Genomic DNA, 22,289 nt, shown 5'->3' on the forward strand with positions numbered 1-22,289 from the left:
ATTACTTCCTGTCAGTCAGAGAGAGTAAATGAGTGAATATCCTTCACAACAGAATAAGCAGGACTGTAATTAATGACTTTGTTAATAACAGCCTCATGTTCATACATATTGATTTTCAGATATGGAATATACACTTAGAATCTATAGGGAACAACATTCTTCTCTTCTATTTACCAAGAATAAATAGTTATTAAAAAATATTCTTTCATAAGTTCTATTCCTAATAATCTCTTATATATGAACATTCCTTTAAAGTCAATAACTTAATTGTTTTTGAATCATTTATGCTGTCAAAATGTTGCATTTATTTCATTTAGATGATGAAAGTAGATATATCAAAGTTACTTTCTACACATAAAGAGCTCTGTCACTGAGGTTCCTCTAGAGTTGGCACTTGAGTTTTTAATACATAGTAGTAAAATTAGAGGAATTTTAATTACACAATCTCACAAAACTATTCCCAGTAGGGGTTTTATCATTAACCAATTCATATGAACTTTGAAAGTCTGAAATGTCTACATCATAAAGCAATATAACACAATTCTTTATTTTTTAATTAAACTTTTTTATTGACATACAGTTATTTTATAGTGTTGTGTTAGTTTCAGGTAAAAAGCAAAGTGAAACATGATTCTCTTTAAATCCTTACTCAATAAATGATATGAAAATTGGCTTGAACATTCAATTCTCCATTATTTTATACCCCAACAAAATAAATTCTAAAAAAACCATATGGCACACATAAATCTATAGTACGGTGAACAGTTATCTGTGCGGAGCTGATAAACACAAAAATTCTATTAAAACTTTACAATGGTTTTATCTTTACCTTCTATATTTTCAGTGTTTCCTTCAGCAATGAAACAGTGCTCAATGGTGACAACACAATGCTAAAATATTTTCATTGATTCAGACATGTTTATTTTTTAAACTGGCCCATGTATTAGGGAAAAAAGATTTAGTCAGTACAGTTTTGATCTTTTTAAAACATATTTTTTGGGGATAGATAAATTAGAAGATTGGGATTAACATATACACACTACTATATCCAAAACAGGAAAGCAACAAGGACCTACTGTATAGAAGAGGGAACTATACTCAATACTTTGTAATAACCTATTTATGGAAAAGAATCTGAAAAAGAATATCACTTTACTATTCATTTGAAACTAACACAACATTGTAAATTAACTTCAATTTTAAAATGCTACATTTTCAAAAAATGTTTTCAAAAGTTTACCTCTGCATATGTATGTATGTGTGTACATTTACACTAGATTTAAAAAAAAAAGTCTCTTTCTAGTCTAGATGATTAGTAGGACTAATTGGGAGTTTTTTTCCTAACAATTTACTTAAATGCATTTGTCCTATAACCTGTTTTCACCTTGACCAAGATTGATTATCTTTCTAAATAAGATCTTCTCTTGTGAAAAGTAATTAGAATTATGTGAAACTAACTAATGAGGTACAACTTCATTTTCATTTACATACAGCTTTACTGAAAAGTGTCACCAAAATTAAGATTTGGAAGACCAAGTTGAACTTTTCTGTAAATACTGAAATGTCTATACCCCTAAGAACATGAGTACATGGTGCATTTATAACAGCTTAAGCATGTCTGATAAAGGAGTCTGCTTATGTTCTTAACTATGGTATCAATCTTGGGAGTTTCTAAGCCTTCCCTGAATACCTGATTGTACTTTTAGTAAGTAAAGGTCAGGACTTCATGTGGCTGAAAAGAATCATGTCAGTTGATTGATTTGAGCAATTCATGGAAGATTAAACAAAGGAAATTTGATGAATTTATTGTTTATAATTGCTTCATCCAACTTATCAACGGCTGATAGATGGGAATTTTCACTTCTCAATTAGTTGAGGTGCCAAACAAAAGCCAAACACTGAGCTGGAAAAAATTCTTGAAAAAGGTATCCTTGTAGTCCATGTCAACCCTTGTTTGTCTTTTGGCCTAACACTAACATATGTGAGCATGCAGATGGAAGAAAACTCCATTTTCCTTATCATATATCAAGTGAGAATCTCAACATACAATGTTCTCCAACAGAACTTTCTTTAATGATGGAAATGCTCAATTTCTACACTGTCCAATACTGAATCCACAAGCCACTTGTGATTACTAAGTACTTGAAATGTGGTTATTATTACTGAGCAACTAAATTTTAAGTTCTAATATGATTTAATTAATATTTAAATTTAAATGGCCATATACGTTTAGTATTTTTGGGCATCTCAGCTTTAAAGTATTAAAAATTAATCACACTTTCCTGGAATCAGAATTATGAAGAGAAATGCCCTTCTAATAAGCTGTAATCTCAGACTATAGCCATTTGCCCAAGTAGCAAAGTATCAGGAAGAGGTCCTTCATCAGATTTGCACTGGGACTGCCCATAACTCCTCAGAAGGGCATACAACTTTGCTTCAGTAGCTCCTGCATTTTCTTGGTTAGAGATGATTACTATTTTCTCCTGCTCTCCTAAGCTTGGCCTGCTCTTAGTTCCTAAAGCAGATGCAGCCTAGGAGTGGACTGTTGTCGTTCAGTCACTCAGTCGTGTCCGACTCCTTTGCAGTCCCATGGACTGTAAAGAGCTTGCCAGGCTCTTCCGCCCATGAAATTTCACAAGCAAGAATACTGGAGTAGATTGCCATTTCCTTCTCCAGGGGATCTTTCTGACCCAGGGATTGAACTTGTATCTCCTACATTGGCAGGCTGTTTACCATTGAGCCACCACAGAAGCCCTTAAGAGTGGATAGTAGCAGGAATATACTGCATTATCTTTCTGAAGGACTTATTACGACATTCATAAGAAAAATAGCTAATTTAAGGGAATTTAGAAAATCAAAGTGTAACAAGTTGTTGAGTATATTTTTGTGTGCTCCCAAAATTGTAGTTAAATTCAAGATTAAAATATGCAGCACTAAGTACCCCACATTCTAAATAGCATTTCAGAATTAGAGTCACATATCCTATATATATGGTTTTTCCAGTGGTCATGTATGGATGTGAGAGTTGGACTGTGAAGAAAGCTGAGCGCCAAAGAATTGATGGTTTTGAACTGTGGTGTTGGGGAAGACTCTTGAGAGTCCCTTGGACTGCAAGGAGATCCAACCAGTCCATCCTAAAGGAGATCAGTCCTGGGTGTTCATTGGAAGGACTGATGCTGAAGCTGAAACTCCAATACTTTGGCCACCTCATGCGAAAAGTTGACTCATTGGAAAAGACCCTGATGCTGGGAGGGACTGGGGGCAGGAGGAGAAGGGGACGACAGAGGATGAGATGGCTGGATGGCATCACCGACTTGATGGACGTGAGTCTGAGTAAACTCCAGGAATTGGTGATGGACAGGGAGGCCTGGTGTGCTGCGATTCATAGGGTCGCAAAGAGTCAGACACGACTGAGCAACTGAACTGAACTGAACTGAACCCTATATTATAGCACATACTAAGAGACAGAAGAATGACCATCAACCACCATCTTACCCTTTCCTCCCATATCAATAGGAGAGGGTTTTCTTGGAGTTGGGCCTTTTGAGAAACGCAGGATTCATGAAGACAATCAATTCCCTTCCCTCCTTGTGGGTTAGGAAAAGGAGAATACATCCCCTTTTTCTCTCATCAAACTTGAGTTCCTGCCAAGGAAAGACTGGCATGCTATTCTCTGACTGGATGCTTGCTAAATTGAGCAAATAAGTGTCTCTGTCTTGACAGTGTAGCTGAAGTAGGGAGTGTTCTTAGAGGAATATGACTTGAGTCATCTGAAGTTTGAGGGCTATGAGAAAATAGAAAATGTGCTCACTTCTGATGCGGAGACTTTGAAAATCAGAGTGTCTGCTAGAAAAGATTGTGGTGCAGACCTTGCAGTAGTGTGTAAAGGGAAAAAAAATGGTGATACTCCCACTCCATCCATCTCCACATCCCTTGGGAGATGAAGGAAAAGATTCCTGGACTCTCCTTGTCTCTACATGCTGAAGACCCACTTGGCTATTGGTGAAAAATGGGATGCTCTATCCACTCAAGTTGCTATGATTGTGTACCACTGGTGGGGTCTTCAACTGACACAGTTGCCCCTCTGAGAGGATTCCAGGAAACTGAACTCTACTCTAGGAAAACCATGCACACGTCCTATATGGAAAACACTGCCTCAATTGAAGCCCTAGAAGCAAACACAACTAGAGAAATGCCACAGATATCACTTCATTATCTTCATGTGTCTGGTCATAAAGAGATCTCTGCTTTCTCTATCCTCTTTTCCTTCCCTGAAAAGCCAAAGGCTTTAGGACCAGAATAATAGGAGAAGTTGCCACACAGAACCTCTTTTTCTTCACTCCACAAAGCTAAGGACCTTAGTCTTAGTTTCCTAAAGAAGAATAGTAGTCGGCTGAAATTAGACATGAGATTAGAGTTTTATGCTAAAGTGGATCTGGAGGTGAGAGAATCAAAATGTGTCCAGCTTGTCATTAAGAAGCAAGAAAGGGAGATTCGATAGTTAAAAGTAAAGCCAGGAAGAACAAAGCAAAAACAAAACATAAATATCTTTCATGTTATATCCATCAGGTTGAGACCACTCTTAGGAGATCCACAAGAAATATGGATGCACTTTTTTGTTTGTCTTTTGGTCCATTTTTAATAGCACCCTATACATTAAGTGTTTCCGAATCATATCACAAATCTTTATCACATATCATTAACCTTTCACTGTATACTTTACAAAAAAGTTTTTTCAACAGGGTAGGATAGGTGATAAAGAGCCAGTCTGTAAGTTTTCTTTCTTCATTTTGAAAAACCTGCCTCACTGCTGCTAAAGCAAACACTTTGAGGGGGGATGAAGTAACAGATTAATGTGTAACTGAATGGGTAAGTGTTTGTGTGCTAAGCTGCTTCAGTTGTGTCCAGCAATTGGCAACCCTATTGGCTATAGTCCGCCAGGCTCCTCCGTCCATGGGATTCTCCAGGCAAGAACACTGGAGTGGGTGGCCATGCCCTCCTCCAAGGGATCTTCTTGACTCAGGGATCAAGTCCACATCTCTCACGTCTCCTGCATTGACATGTGAGTTCTTTACCTAGCACTAGTGCCACCTGGAAGCCCTTAATTGAGAGGGTAGGGCTTCCCTGGTGGCCCAGATGGTAAAGAATCTGCCTTCAATGCAGGAGACCCAGGTTTGATCCCTGGGTCAGGAAGATCCCCTGGAGAAGGAAACGGCAACCCACTCCAGTATTCTTGCCTGGAGAATCCCATGGACAGAGGAACCTAGCGGGTTACAGTTCATGAGGTCACAAAGAGCCGGACACAAGTGAGAGACTAATACACACCCTCAGTCACTTATAACTCTAAAGCACCACCCTGGTTCTAAACACTCCTGGGAGGTCCCTTTGGAAACTGCCGCTGATGTTTCCTTCAAATTAACCTCAGTGGTGGAAAATCTTATCCTCTGAATGTAGATATAGGTTTTGGAGACAACCTACACCCAATTTTGTATATTTCGCATGTTTTAGATAACAATCACAGTGCTAAACTCTGAAGATGGAGAATGTTATATTAAGAAAAAATACCTCACCTTCAGCAACAGACATAGGTTTAAATCCAGGCTATAAACATTATTGGCAGTATGGGCAGAAAAAGCTCCTTAGCATCTGTGAACATTCATTTATTCATCAGTGAAATGGAAATTATACCTTATAATTGTATTGAGAGGATTTAATGATATATTATTTGCAAAGTATACAGTATCTGGGATTGAGTGTACATTCAAATGCTAACCATACCCAACAAAGAAAGATTTATTATGTCGCAGCTTCTAAACTTAAAGTCTAGTCATGGAGACAGAGATATAACAATAATTACAATAAAATGTAATGAATGCTCTCAGATAAGAGCCAGACTGCTATGAAAATAAAGAGACAGGTGACTGTCTTTCTTTGTGGAGTTGGAATGGAGATATTTGAGCTGAGTCTTGCAAAAGGAGAAATTCTTTAGGTAGAAAACATATTAGACACAGAGCAATCCAGGCGTGGCCAAAAGCAAACATTCAGAAGGATGAAATGTTCGACATATTTGGACAGTGGGGAGAAGTGAAGTGTGGCTGGAGCATATGCCACATGGGGGGAATGGCAGGAAAAGCAGTTGAGGCCAAAGTGTCAAGGACCGTCAATGCTCTGCTAACGGGCCTGGCATTTATTCAGCAGGCAACAGGGATCCAGCAGAGGTTTTCAACAGAGCAGTGAAATGAGTGGATTTGTTTTTTAGGAATTATTTCTCTGGCATCACCGTAGCTGATGCACTGGAGTGGAGAGAAACTGGTGTCAAGACTTACAGCAACCGTCTCCTAACTGGGCTCCCTGCCACCATTTCAGACATGCTGAAGTTGAGGTGCCTGCAGGATACCCGGTGCAAACTACATTCACAAAGCTAAACATAGGAAAATCCCACTTACAGCCAGATAAATTACAGAGTAATTAGTGCAAAACATTTCTTGCTTCACAAAAGGATTTACTTCGGATCTCAGAGTTCCTTTAAATAGAAAAAATCTGAGCGCATTTAGGCATTCCTTTACAGTTCATTAGCTACTGATAAAGATGGAGAAAGTCAAGAAAATCTTAAAGATATAGTTTCCAGAGTTCTTATTAAAAATCATCATGGAATGAAAAGAAAATTTTTGAAGTTATCATGTATCAGTGGGAAAAGGAATCTGATTTATTAAAATGTTCAGATGTATTAAAAATTTTTTTTAGATGTATTAAAATTTATAGAACAGCTATTCTTTCTAAGATGAGGTCAATGTGCATCATGATATTTCATAGAAAGTACCCCACAAACCTTCAACACAACAGGTCAAAATTTTGAGAGAAATCTCTTCAGTGAATACCTTTAGAACATTCTTTGAGCCATCTTAACTTAGCTATTTGTCTATGAGTGCCTCACTGTGGACATATAATTATATGGTATGTCTTCTGTAGTACCTTACCCTGAACTAATTCAGAGAATCACTTCTTGCTAAAGAGAAATTCTGTGGCAAATTGAAAGTTGTCTCTCAACATTAATTCTTATTTTTCTCTCTGGTAACAAAATATGTACTTTTAAATAGGTGTATTATAGAAACCGGGCATGGAACAATGGACTGGTTCCAAATTGGGAAAGGAGTATGTCAAGGCTGTATATTGTCACGCTGTTTATTTAACTTATATGCAGAGTACATCATGCGAAAGGCCAGCCTTGATGAAGCACAAGCTGGAATCAAGATTGCTGGGAGAAATGTCAGCAACCTCAGATTTGCAGATGATATCATCCTAATGACAAAAAGCGACAAGGAGCTAAAGATCCTCTTGATGAAAGTGAAAGAGGAGAGTGAAAAAGCTGGCTTAAAACTCAACATTAAAAAAACTAAGATCATGACATCTGGTCCCATCACTTCATGGCAAACAGATGGGGAAACAATGGAAACAATGACAGAATTTATTTTGGGGGCTCCAGAATCACTGCAGATGGTGACTGCAGCCATGAAATTAAAAGACACTTGCTCCTTGGAAGAAAAGCTATGAACAAAACTAGATAGCCTATTAAAAAGCTGAGACATCACTTTGCTGACAAAAGTGCATATAGTCAAAGCTATGGTTTTTCCAGGAGTCATATGGATGTGAGGGTTGGACTATAAAGAAAGCTAAGCACCAAAGAATTGATGCTTTTGAACTTTGGTGTTGGAGCAGACTCTTGAGAGTCCCTTGGACTGCAAGGAGATTCAACCAATCAATCCTAAAGGAAATCAGTCCTGAATATTCATTGGAAGGACTGATGTTGAAGCTGAAACTCCAATACTTTGGCCACCTGATGCGAAGAACTGACTCATTACAACAGACCCTGATGCTAGAAAAGATTGAAGGCAGGAGGAAAAGGGTACGACAGAGGATGAGATGGTTGGATGGCATCACCGACTCGATGGACATGAGTTTGAGCAAGTTCTGGGAGTTGGTGATGGACAAGGAAGCCTGGTGTGCTACAGTCCACAGGGTCACAAAGACTCAGACAGGACTGAGAGACTGAACTGAACTGACTGATACTATAGAAATAAGAAGACATCTATGACAAGCCTTGCTTGTATTCATATGTGCCCATCTCTCTAAATTAGGGTTAATAGAATATTAACAAAACTATGTTATTGAACTCTCAGAAAAGTTTATTTAAAATTAGCTGCTTAGGCTTGAAGGAAAACATTTGGTCATTCTTTGCATCTTCCTTCTGCCACTGTGGAATGTAGATGTAATGGCTAGAATTTCAGCAGCCATCTTGAAACAAGAGGTAATGAATGCTGTCACTGAGGATGGAAAAGCAGGAGAATAGAAACCTGGGTCTCCAATGTCCTCTGAAAATCCTATATCAGCTATGATTGTATCCCTACAGACCATTTTTATGTAATAGAATAAACTATCTTGGTTTAAACCAATAGTACTACGAATTTCTGTTGTTATATTACTGTGAGAATTAATCCTACCTGACACACATCATATCAAAATAGAATATATTTTTGTCTACATGAGTTATCAGGATAAGAAAGCACAAAATGAATTAAGGAGAAATGTTCTATCATTCTAAGTTTTCCACTTTGACAGATAATGATGAGAATAAGAATATCCCCTCATACAAGGACAGGATTTTAGAGATAGGAATTTTATCCATGACCACATTTAATCCTTGATGTAATTTGTGATAAAGCAGCAGCATTTCTTTTCCCCATGTAAACAAATGCTGAATTAAAACTCCGAGTGAACTGCCCAAGGTCAGACAATTGTACCTGATGAAGTTAAAAATCAAACCCTTTGACTTATAATTTATTGTTTTTCTGCTCATAATTTTCATGTAGGTTCTACATGAAACATGAAAACTAGTGATACTGTTCTATGCCATTAATTACCTGATTGACTTATATACTCTTCTGCTTGGAGGAAATAAAAAAAGATTTGGCTTTAGGAGTTTTCCACTGAGCTTCTGTTTTGGGCATGTTAGAGTATCAGTGACTAGACTTAGCTTCCTGACTTTAGACAACCAAAACCAGGCAATGGTTTTCAGACACTGGAAAACATGCAGTGAACAGCTGCCATCCTTAAAAGAGGGAAACAAATGTGGTGAACATTACCATTGCTCCAGGAAGAAATTTCTAGGCAGCAGCATGGAGAAGTACTTGGACAGTCCAGAAACTCACTGAGTTGAGAAAACAAACTACAGTTTGGGGAACTAATTGGCTATAACTCCAGGGCAAAGTACTGCAGGGGAGGAAAAAAACTCAATTTCTGCACAGCCCCTTAAATATGTGGATGGGTACTGACCTGCACATGTGTAATAGGAAGCTATCCATGTCAAGGGAAAGAACCACTGGAAATCATTCTTGGAACTCACATAGAGCTGGGAGTAGTTCAAGTCCCCACAAATCAGAATGGAAAGACCAGGTGGTAAAAAAAGGCTTTGGGAAAAGTTCTAAAAAAAGAGAATTACTTTGTGTATTTTCATGTTAATAAAATTCTGGAAAATTCAACGTTATAGGCTCAGAAAACAGGTGGAAGAATGAACAATTGTATAACCGTCCAGGACTTTATGAAGTTGAACACAGATGAATTGCTTAACCTTGGTATCTATCAAAGAATTAACCAAATAATTAAAGGTTATTATTTCTGAACCAAGCACTGTTCCACATATTGGGATATAGCAAAGAAGAGATAAAAAATTGTCCTCATGGAGTTTATATTTTGGTAGAAAGTGGAAGGAAGCCCATAAATGTAATAAATATCATACTTGAGGTCTTCCTAGGTGGCGCTAGTGGTAAAGAATCTGCCTGCTAATGCAGAAGAAGCAAGACACTAGGGTTCGATCTCTGGTTTGGGAAGATCCCCTGGAGTAGGAAATGGCAACCTGTTCCTGTATTCTTTCCTGGAAAATTCCATGGACAAAGGAGCCTGGAGTTCCACAGTCCATGGGTCCCAAAGAGTCAGAGACGACTGAAACACACACACACACACTACATTTGAGGAAAGAAGTGCTATTAAAGTATCAGAAAATATAAATGGGAGTAAAGTGTCAGTATATATTGAGGAGGTGCTATAATTTTAATAGATTGATAGATCCATTAAGGTGGATGAGACCAAAGCCCAGAAATGATGCCCAGCATAACTGGAGAGAATCAGCAAAGACGAGAGCAACAAAGAGATGAGGGCATATATACTGCAAGGCATCAGATTCTCTAAGGCATTGCAAAGACCTAAGCCTTCTCGTGGAAAGGGGAGCCACTGCAGGGTTTAATGCAGAGACACACAATGATGTTTCATGTATTTTGAAAGGGTATGTAGGCTGCTGTTTGTATTAGACCCTGATAGTTCAGTTGGTAAAGAATCCGCCCACAATGCGGGAGACCTGGGTTCAATTCCTGGGTTGGGAAGATCTCTTGGAGAAGGGAAAGGCTACCCATTCCAGTATTCTGGCCTAGAGAATTCCACAGACTGTATAGTCCATGGGGTCGCAAAGAGTCGGACAACACTGAGCAACTTTCACTTTCATCAAGGAGGCGGTGGTAGAAGCAGGAAGACCAGTGAATAGGCTACTACAGTACTCCAGAGGAAAAGTGTTAATGGTTTGGACTAGATTGGAAACTGCAGACAAACTGATAATTAATCAGATTATGTTTAGAGTTGAAAAACTAAAGCTGTGACAGTTTTCTAACAGATTATATGTGGGGCATAAAAGAAAAGAGAGGGATTAAGGATGGTTTTAAGACTCGAATTGTGGTTGGTTGGTTTTTTAACCAATTACAAATGCAGAGTAACTATTAACTGAAAAGCAGAAGACAGTGGATTGAGTGTCTCTGGGACAAAGAATCAACTCTAGATGTGAGAAATCAGTGACAGTTGAGTTGGTGATGCCACAAAACCTACTTCAAAAAGAAATGCTAAAAACAGTATAAGATCCACTGCATGGCAATTTCCAAATGCTTTAAAAAAAAAATCACAACACAAATTTTTTTTTCTTTCCAAAGAACACAATAAATCCTACATAATTGCAGATTTCAAAAGAAATGAGAAAACACAAAAGTTTAGACTCTTGCTGCAAAGTGAAGTCTCCCACGTTAGATACAGGAACATTAAACAGCCTACGGTGTTCCCCCAAATAGCCCATTGTGTAACTTGAGCAATATGTATTTGCAATTTAACTTCTGTTTTGCCTAACTTTATTTTGTAAATGCATCCTCTTCGTGTTGCAAGACTGTCAGCTGATGTAGATTTGCACAGCAGTGCCCACCTTTAAACACTGAGATCTCAGGCAAATGGATGCTCTTGGCACCACTTATTGGGTTGCAAGCTGCTAGGTTGCTCTCATGATTAACAGTTCTTCTTTCCTGGCCAATAAGAATAGGGAGGTTACAGAGTCCTAGGATTTGGAGTTGGAAACAAAGATACTAATCAGGTAGATTGTCCTTTTGTAGATATGGAAACTGAGGACTGGAGTTGGGAAGAAATGTGCCATCAATGTCAAAGTCTGATTAGCTCAGTTAGTTGCTTTCAAACAAAAATGTGTTTCACTGTGTTATGTAAAAACGGCTGGGGAGAAAATGGTTAAGTTCAAACAACTTGTTATTTCGAAGACTGCAGGTGACAAGAAATAATTTTTGCTGCTGTCTGCTCAGCCCCTTTCCCTCACTGCTTGAAAATGCAGTGAACTGGGCCACTAATTTACAATGCAATTTGCACAGCATAAAACGGAGGTTTCTGTTCGAGACCATTAAAATCAAAGGTCACATTTAATACCAACCTTTCATCCTGCCTGGACTCAAAGCGTTTCAGAATTTGTCATTTCAAGAGTCATAAATACTGTGCCTCCTTTTCAGTGGTATCCTGGAGACTTCATCTCTCACATTTACTTCAACACAAAAACTCACAGAAATGGAGAGTTAAGGGAAAGAAAAGGAAAGAAAGTAAAAGAAAAAAGGTAACTTGGCAGTCTCTATTAATGATTTCAAAAGCTTGTCCTTGGGCTTTTGTGGGGATAAGATGGTTAGCACCCATGATGTATAATATAAAGAGAAATATAGACACAGATGATCTGTCTGCTGTGGCGAGTGTGCTTGTCAGAGCTGTGTGCCCCCTGCCAGTCCTGGAAATGCTATGATACCAACTGTTTTTATCCCATGTTCTTCCGACAGCATAGCTTGCCAGCATATGATATGCCAATTCTTGTGCTCAGCTGCTAAGTCGTGTCTGACTCTTGCGACTCCATGGACTGTTGCCCACCAGGCTCAGACTTTGTCCATGGGATTTCCCAGGCAAGAACACTGGAGTGGGTTGCCATTTCCTTCTCCATGCCAATTCTTAATCAATGCTAAAATTCTGTAGAAGAGGGTTCCACACAGAACATTCTTATCCTTCTAGCAAGGAAATGCCAAATGCTGTCACTCTGCCTTCTTCCTCTAAAGCACAACTTTCCCAGGGAGCCAGAGCAGTAAGTATGCCTCCCACTCTTGGAAACTGCGTTTGTAGTCAGTAAAAAGCTCTGCATAAATCAAGAGGAACCACCCTTTGGAAAGAGAACAGCTTCTATGTGTTTGGAACTCTACAACCAATATGAATATCCTCTGGCAGGAATTATTAAGCTCTTGTGTTTTACAAATGCTCATTTCATTTTACTTCTTTGTGTATAAATATCCATCTTATTTCATTTGCAAAGCCATTTTAAGGTTAAGTATTATGATGCCACTTTCATGATGATAAAACAGCTTTCAATATGTAGTGATTTACCCAGATCATATAGCTTGGAAAGGGGCAAATCCAGGTCTTAGGTCCAGTCTAGTTTTCATTTCACTACATTTTAATCTCCACGTCTAAGGAATTTACAGTACCTGTTAGGGATTTTATGCTACCAAGAATTGATTTATCGAGTATGACAAGAACCATGTCCCTCTGTGGCCCAATGAACAGAACACAGCTCAAATCTACCTGGAGACCATATGATGCAACTGCACTCTCTCCTATTGAATGTGACTGTGGTGCCTCTCAATAAATCAGATGTTCATGGCCCATTTATTCCAATGAAGCTTCCATTCTCATATGGAGGCTGTGGTCATGTGACTGTGAGTACGCTCAGCCTAGTCTCCAAGAACTGAACCCAGGATTTAAGGACTTCCTGGAGAGACAGGGCAAAACAAACCCAAGTCAAAGAAAGAGAATAGCGTATTTCCTTAAACAGCTACCTTCCTCCCTGTCTGTCAGGGTAATTCACAAATATTATTATGCAGTTACAAGACTGCTAAATTCTTACTTAGGCCATTTATCAGTCCACAGGATGTACTTTCTTCAATGAAGACGAGAGCTGCAACAGTAATTAAGCACCTACATGACTGCACATCCTGCTTCATAAGCATTTACTAATTCTTTTTTGTTTATTCTTCACAATAACCATGTGAGATCAATTTCATATTCATTTTACTGATGAGAATATTAAGGATCAGAAAGGGCAAAACATTTACCCAGTATTTCATATTTAATAAGTGAAAGGACCCAGAATCACAGCTCTGATTAATAATAAAAGGTAACAGTGAATCTTCGAACAAGCACAATAGCTTTGTTCCACAAGTCTTGGTGTGTTAGACTTCTTTTATTTGCAAATGCTCTTTTTGGGACTGGTGATGGTGCTGTCAAATATTCGTGCTAAAGGAAGATCTAGAATGAGGGGAAGTGACTGCACAGAGCCTCCCATCATCATGCAGTCTACATACTTGTAATTACAGTAGGAAGGGACGCTCTAACTACAGACTGATTTCCAGCTCATTCACATTTTCCTGTGTTCCAATGTGGTTGTTATGACTAAATAACTTACAAGAGAATGAAAACCAACACAGAGGACGGGAGTTGGTGACTGACTTGTTAAAACTTATTTAAAATGTCAAATCGTAATTGTTAGATTTTCCAGCTTGATGTTGGGTCAAATGGCCAAATAGTTGTCTTAAATATCAATGTGAGGACAAAGCTAAATAATGTGGATAGTTGTGACCATGTTGGAAGGGTTGGAACCATTCCATGTTCCAACCATGGAACAATGGTTCCAACCATGGAAGAATGGTTGGAAAGGAATGATTTTAGGATCTTTCAATCTATAAAGAATAATATTTGCCAATTAGAACTGAGTTACATGAGTTCAATTTCTTTGTATACCTTCACCGGCAACCCAGATCTCTGTTAGGAATGAAGTTATTCTTCAGCAGCTGACAGCACTATTGGCCGAAATTCCTCATGTTCTCAGTTCCTCCAAAATCCACTGCAGAGAGTTGTCTTACCCAAGATCACAGCTGACTAATCTCCATTTTGGAGTCTGGTTTCCTGAGCCAATGATGAAGAGAAAGGAGAGGAATGAATAATACTCATCTTCCACGAATGTAAAAAGCCTGTCTCATCCTCATGCCACCAAAGCAAGGTGATAACCCTTAATGTTACAACTGATGGACTTCAGTTGGCAATATTTCATCAGAAGAGTTAAGTTTCCTCAATCTTGAGGAATAGTAATCTTTATTTACTATTCATTACCCATAGCATTCCGCCCTAAATTTAAGACGCTGAGTCATAGCCCCATGATCAAAAAAAAAAAACAAAAAAAAAACCCAATAAATCAAAGACTATTTAATGAAGGCACCCACTTCACAACACTCTGTTTGATTTGAATCTGTTTTCTCTTAGCAGGCCTTCAATTACAAGGCTCTCCACATGGCTGAGGGTCATCTTTGGATAGCTTAGTTTGCCCTCGTTTATTTTCTTCAAAATCTCTTTCCCCATGGAGAAACTTCTGCCATTTTTTTCTTGTTTTATTCTTTAAAGTCATATATGAAAACAAATCCAACCCTTTGATAGAATTCTTCAGCTACATAAAAACAGCTTTCCAGTTTCTCTGAAAACTTCATCTAACACTTTCAGAATTTTTAACCTTTGCTCACAGGACTTAAATTGACTCCTTCTTCCCAGGCAAGAATACTGGAGTGGGTTGCCATATCTTCCTCCAGGGAATCTTCCTGACCCAAGGATCAAACCCAAGTCTCCTGCATGGGCAGGCTGATTCTTTACCAATGAGCCAACTTAGGAAGCCCACAAGGCACCATACTAGACCCTATGAACAGAGTGAAGCTCAGAGTCCAGAATAAATTTAAGAAAACTTACTTTCCTTCCTGAAACTAATTTCCAGGCCATGGTCACAAAGACAGTTCAGTGTATTTTTATATCCTGTGACCCCCCCACCCACAAAAACATAAATTTTTTCCTGCAGAAAAATCTGTAATTCATCTCCTCCAATTAACTTTCCTCTAGGTGATTATTTCTTTTTTTTTTTCAGGCACAAAGAACCATCCCTAAATTACTGTTAACCTTAACATCTTATAAATTGGACAGTGTCACATCAAGCTATTTGTTATCTACACCCCCATGTAATGGAGGTTATTCCTTGTTAATCCTGGCCTGCCCTATTTTACTGTTAATTCTCTTTAACAATAAGAGAGAGATTATTTTCTGAGCTCTTAGATTGATAATGCAAAAGAAGATTCCTCTTGATGGAAAGTAAGTGAATTTATACATTGTTCTCTAAAATGCAATATGCACTATGTGTTTATATATATAACCTTGTTTTTCCTTAATATATTGATGTCTTCAAACCCTATAATAAAGAATAGTTTTTAAATGCCAGATAATTAGAAACTTCTGTGGAAATCTTCATTTTAAAGTAAATCATCAAGAACTTTTTCTAGGAAATAGCAAAAAGAAATAGGGTTGAAAACAATTCCCAGATGCACCTATCTTTTTTAAATTTTACATTTGAAAGAAAATTTAACCCATAAGGTTTGGGAGCTTTAAAGAATCTTCAAGACCATCATTTTGAGATGAGAAAACTGAGGCCCAGAGAAATGCAGTATTTATTAAATCTACTACAGAAAGTGTATAGCCAATGAGGACATAAACTCTGGCATCCAATCTATCACTTTATTTCACAATAATGTTTTTCCTTGACTGCATTGGATGAGAAACGTTTCAGTAATTGAATGTCATGGGTATGAGAAGATGAACCCATTGAAGCAGACAGTCTGATGTGTCTAGTTGTGTTTATTTTATAATCTGTGTGTCAAGGAAAACATATTTACAAATAGAACTTGCTATACATTAAGACTATAGCAGGACAATGATTAGGAAAATTTGCTTTAAATCAGATAGACTTAGGTTCAGATCCCCACCCAGCCTCCTGACCCTGAGCAAATCACTGCTCCTGGCCTTGGTCTCTTCATCCCTCATAGGCTTACTATGAAGATAAAAAGGAGTTAATATGGGTAATGCACATAACGTGATGTACTACATGAGTGTCTGCTGATGCTTTTGTCATTGCTACTATTATTTCTAGACTCAAGAATTAACTTTTTTAATGTTCAATACAAGTCTGTTTTCAATAGTCACTCTTTTCAGTTGGTATCAGCTGGCAACAATATCAAACCAAAGCAAAGGAGCCTAACCTAGGAGAAGTCGGCACAGGACTTTGTTACTGTGGGTAAATGCTCTCTACTTGTTATGAACTGAGAAATCAAAGAAAACACATGGATCCATACAGCATTTGGGGACATGTCTCAGTGATTATTGAATCTTCTCAACATCATTTAAAAATGCTTTTATGAATAACATATAAATAAGCCTTGGTAGTAATATTTTTAAGCAAAACATTGAAAGTCAAAATGGAAGATATTTTTCTAAAAGGCTTGGCTATAAGGTTTTATAAACATACACAATGTGATTAGTTCTTGCTCTAATTTTATTTTAAAAAGATCAAGGTCTGATTACACCAGTAATATAAAACTAGTGACATCTTCATGAGTTCTAACCAATATTCTATGTCAGAAAACTATACAGTATTAATAGATACAAAGAGTAAAAGTTATTACAGATAAATGGAAATCATTAAATGTGAGTTCATCTTGTGGGAGGGTGTATGTGATTGTGGGGAATACAAGAAGAAGAGACAATGGCATCTTTTGGGCCAGTTAATCAGGATGATAGAATTTATCCCTGCACAAAAAGGTACTTTGACTAAAAATGGGCCAAGGTAGAAAAGAACTTTACATAATATTCAAATTTTTGACTTCTTAAATAATCAGAAGATATGAATTATGGTTTTCTTTTTTTTTTAGTAAACATTTTCTTTATTTTTATTTTTTTCATTTATTTTTATTAGTTGGAGGCTAATTACTTCACAACATTGCAGTGGGTTTTGTCATACATTGACATGAATCAGCCATGGAGTTACATGTATTCCCCATCCCGATCCCCCCTCCCACCTCCCTCTCCACCCGATTCCTCTGGGTCTTCCCAGTGCACCAGGCCCGAGCACTTGTCTGACTTACGGTTTTCAGCCTGGCTACCCATTGGGATCACATGAGGAATGAACTTTTAAAAAAGAAGCCATTCTGAACTGTTTAATAGATGTGGTATGAGCCAGATACTAGGGTGCTCTTGAGGCTCCTCAGATGATTTTCATGTGTTTTACGGTACACTTAGCTGGGGCACAGAGGAATAGAGGCTATCAAAGTGGTTGACTAGCAACATCAACATCACCTTGCAACCTGTTACAAATGCAAAGTATCAGACCACACACAGACTTATACAATCTTTTCAAAAGAAACTCTGGAAGTGGGAAGATTACTCTGTGCAGCATCAAAGACCCTCCTGACCTGGTTCCTATCCATCTTTCTACCCCTTTCTCTTATTATTCTACCTCCTTCCAACCTTAAACTCTGTTATTTTAACAAGCCTTCCAGGTGATTCTGGTGCACCCTCAAGTTTTAGAACCACTGCACTGTAACATAGACCCTACATATCTCTAGTGGTTACTGGAGCCTATTCTCACTCAATTAAGTGACCTACCTAGTGCCTTAGTTTGCATTTGAAGACCGCTCATTGAGCTCACTTCCACTTTACCTATACCTAATCTCAGTGTCTCTGTTTATGACAGATAACTGTAAATGTCTTCTTTCTGATTATGGCAAATGAGCACCAACCAGCCTTCAGGCATCATTGTCCTTTCCGGTGCTGACGCTACCTTCTCCATGTTACTCACAATCATCCTTTCCTTACAGAGTCCGCAGCTGCTTTCCAGTTCAGGCTCTCATTACTTCTTATCTTCGCTATTGAAATTGTTTCCCAACTACCTTCTCTGCCTCTAGTACCTACTCACTCCAATCCATCACATACACTGCTGACAGTTTAATCTTCCTAAAGTGCAAGCCAGGTCATAAACTCCCTCAGCTCAGAAATCTTCAGTGACTCACCACTGAATAAATTCCATCTACTCTGTCCAGCAAGAAAGACCCTCCATGACCTGGTTTCTGCCTATCTTCTTTCACCTTTCTCTCACCATTCCACTTCTCTTTGAACCTTAAATTCTAAATGACTTACTCTTCCCCAAACTTTCCCACTCTATATTTATTTTTAACCTTATGTTTTACCTAATGCTTTCTTTCCACCTGGATTGTTCAAATTTCATCTTCTGTTATCACCTACTCCAAATTCTTCTCACATTATAACTGTCTCATAATTAATCAGGGCCTAGCATTCATCTACTGGGTTAACAAAAAATTGATAATTGCCTTCTATGAACTATGCTGTAATTTAGCAGTACAAAATTCTAGATGAATGATATATTCATTCATTGAATAAACAATAGCCTAAAAATCTACTGACCAACATGTTTTCAAAAATTTCTTTAAAAGATTAAAAGACAATTGGAAACGTGATATTCAATATTCCAGTAGCTTACTGAAAAAGAAAATTTGGGAAACCTTTCTTTTCCATTTTCTGGGTGGCTCCTCTATCACCACTCTCTCTATCGGGGGAAATGAGACACAGTGAAGTCCTCTGAACATGTATCCAATTGCAAGCACTTTAAAGGATAGTCCCCCAAGCATGAAAGACAAACGAGCAAATCAACACACTTACGTGATTCTATGAGAGGATGACTTGAATGGACAAGTATTGGTAATGGAATAAAATTGGGTCGACTGGATCTCAGTCAAACCTGGCAGCTGATGTATATGTTTCGTGCTACTTGGAATCTATCACAAACATGCAATTCTCTGGACTCCCTCTTTATTTGGGTAGGATAACATTTTTTCTCTGATAAAGCTCCACTCCCAACACAAACTCCCCTATTCTTACCTAATTAGTGATTTTTATTTCTTCTAAATACTTTCCAAGTTTCAGAGATCAGCCAATGGGAAAATGGTAACTAGATTTAAATGTCATGCTTTCCTAATAGTAATTAAAGTTTAATGGAGCTTGTTTCATGCGCTGTAGGCTTTATTCAGTTGAGAGATTCTGGTGTGCCTTATGGGCATCATGACAATACAAGGAGGTATTTGGTATCTTTAGACTGTGACACATCTCAAACATCTCAGAGGTATGAGAGAGTGAAAGAGATACCAAGAGTAAAGAAACCAATTGTCTAGGTCCTCAGAACATCACCCCTGGAGAAGGGAATGGCAACCTACTCCAGTCTTCTTGCCTGGAAAATCCCATGGACAGAGGAGCCTGGTGGGCTTCAGTCCATGGGGTAACAAAGAGTTGGACACGACTATGTGACTACCACTTCAGAACATCATAAATAGTCCTTTAAATAACTAAATTTTAGATGACATGATTCAGGAAAATCTAACAATGGAGCAAACTAGCAGAACAATGTACATGGATAGTATATAGAAAGAAATATAGTTCAAGTCTTAGAAATCTAAAAGTAAAATGTAATTCAGGTCAACAAGTATTTACTGATCCATAAAATATAGGAAAAGACATTACTAAGATATTTGAGATGTATTCTTTATTTCCAGTGATAACTAGCAGTATAAAGATAGGGTAAACAATTATAAAAGAACAATTGTTATTGAACATATTGCTATTGAATTGTTATTAAACATCATAAAATTAAACGGTGTAAAGATTTGGAGAAATAAAGCAACAAAGCAACACACACACACAAAACAAGAGAAAAGTCTCTTAATAAAAGAAATAGGCATTTGAAATGCCTTATAATTTCAATTTTGATTACAAAATTAGTAGTAAGAAGGAGAAACCACAGAACAAAAAGAGAGAAAGAGAAATGCCAACTGTGATGCATATTCAGGCCCTACCCATAAACTAGGAGAGAAGAAAAGTAAATTGATACTACACTTGATCTTAGCCAAAAGGCCGAGAAGTGATGAAAAGTAAATTGAGAACAGAAGTGAAAGATGGGGCTGGAAAACTTGGCGGGGCCATATTGAATAGGATGTGAATATGAGAATAAATTATAACTGGTAGGTGAAGGAAAATGAATGAAATGCAGGTTTCTTATTCGCTTAGGATCAAAAATGCCCCCTGAAACAATATTCATGATTATTCACGATTATGAAACAATATTCATAATCAACTCTACTGGAGAGACTCAGATAATGTTTTTTTGGCTGAGAACTGAGCTCATGAGAGTGTCCAGAGAAAGATCAGCTTTCTTATTCTTGGACATGATTATTCTTGGATTATAGATTTCTTATGTCAGTACTAAAAGGTCAGCATCTGGAACTTAATGAGAAAGAATGATAACTGGTGTTTGTTCTTGCATATCAGATTTGACATTGTTCTAGTGTGGAGTTCCTTGGGGGCTAGAATTGGCAGATAGGAATTGAATGGTAAAAATATGTTCTTTTCTTTTCTCAGTGATAAAAGATAAAATGCTATTATCAATACATAATGCTTTCATAGTACATGACACAAGCAGACGTTCAAACACGTTTTTATGACTATGTTGTCTGATACCTTTCAATTCACTCTGACACAACAGATTGGAAAATGGAGGATGTATTCAATCCACCAGTTTGACTACTACTGTCAAAAAGGACTGCTCGTAATGGCTCTTTTCAAATACAGGCTGAAATTCAGCACACTTTCATTTGTCATTTCTGCAAAATGAACGAGGCATTAGAGTTCAGAAAAATAAATGTCGAATTAAAAATCTATATTTGTATTATGGGACAGTGGAAGATCTCCTCCAGACATTTTATTTCCTTTTCCATTGGAGAGACCATCTTTATTTCCTCCCTATATATTCTGCACTACACCTCTGGCCATGCTTTCCCCTAGACTAGGGGTGGATAGCTTAATACAGTGACTCAAGAGCATTAATTTTTTAGCTATAATAAAATCACATTAAAGGAATATTGGAAGGCCCCTGGAGAGACCCCAGGGGGGGTAGCTGACCCACCTTCCCTCTGCTACTCGCCTGGGGCCACAGCGAGACCACCTGTATGCCACCCTGCCCCATACCCTCCGAGCAGCCTGCCCCCGCTCTGCCCGGGGCGGCCGTGGGCAGGGGTCGGGTGGAATAAAACCTGTCTACCTGTCAAAAAAAATAAAAAATAAAAAATAAAAATAAAAAAATAAAGGAATATTGGGATTATCTAAGATAAAACCAGCTTCTTGCAGTTTTGTACTTTCAACACATTTTACTTATCAAAGGCGCCTGAACGCCGAATATTACAGGTTACCTAGGAAACTTACAGTGACTACGCTTAAAAACAACATAAAGCCCTTTTAATGAAGCAGAATGCCATTTTAAAACATTCTATTTTGGGAATGGTAAAAGAAATAGTTAACAAGTAAATATTAGCACATAGAGTCTCTTCTACCCAGGCTTTCTTTTTCACATTAATCTTTAGTTGTCTGCTATTTCTGTCACCAAGTTTCAATTAAAATATAGAAGTAAAGAATATAATAATGGACCATAGGCAATGGTTTTTAGTATCAGCTGTGGTGCAGTTCATGAGATCTGACCCTGAGGTCCCTCATATTGGGTGATAAATAATTTGTATGTCTTTAAGCACTTATTAATTTAGGGTGACTACACATATAGTTTCCTGAGTATAATCCTGGTTTTTGCCTGAAATTCTGGCAAAATGCTTAATGGTGCTACTTGAAAATTATTCAAGTTTGAATGATAAATTATGTGGTTGCCTTAATTATCTATTATATCCAAAATGGAATGAGGAATATAAAACTGAACCAGGATAATTAGTGTCTCCAAAGAGCTACAAATGTATCCTCTAATAGAAAAAAAATGCAAAAAATAGCATACTACATTATTTTATGCTTGTGTGCTTAGCTGCTTCAGTCATGTCCAACTCTTGGCAACTTCATGGACTGCAGCCTGCCAGGCTCCTCTGTCCATGGGATTCTCCAGGCAAGAGTACTGGAGTGGGTTGCCA

The 22,289-nt window shown here is 37.8% G+C and overlaps 1 protein-coding gene and 1 pseudogene across 6 annotated transcripts in view; both read right to left on the reverse strand.

The window, feature by feature from the left end:
- FGF12 (fibroblast growth factor 12) overlaps window positions 1-22,289 on the reverse strand; it is a 585,576-nt gene that overhangs the window by 61,358 nt on the left and 501,929 nt on the right. The window lies entirely within an intron of this gene.
- Window positions 20,186-20,253, reverse strand: LOC122676294 (annotated as a pseudogene).

Source organism: Cervus elaphus, chromosome 19 (genome assembly GCF_910594005.1).
Source record: "Cervus elaphus chromosome 19, mCerEla1.1, whole genome shotgun sequence".
Taxonomy (NCBI): domain Eukaryota; kingdom Metazoa; phylum Chordata; class Mammalia; order Artiodactyla; family Cervidae; genus Cervus; species Cervus elaphus.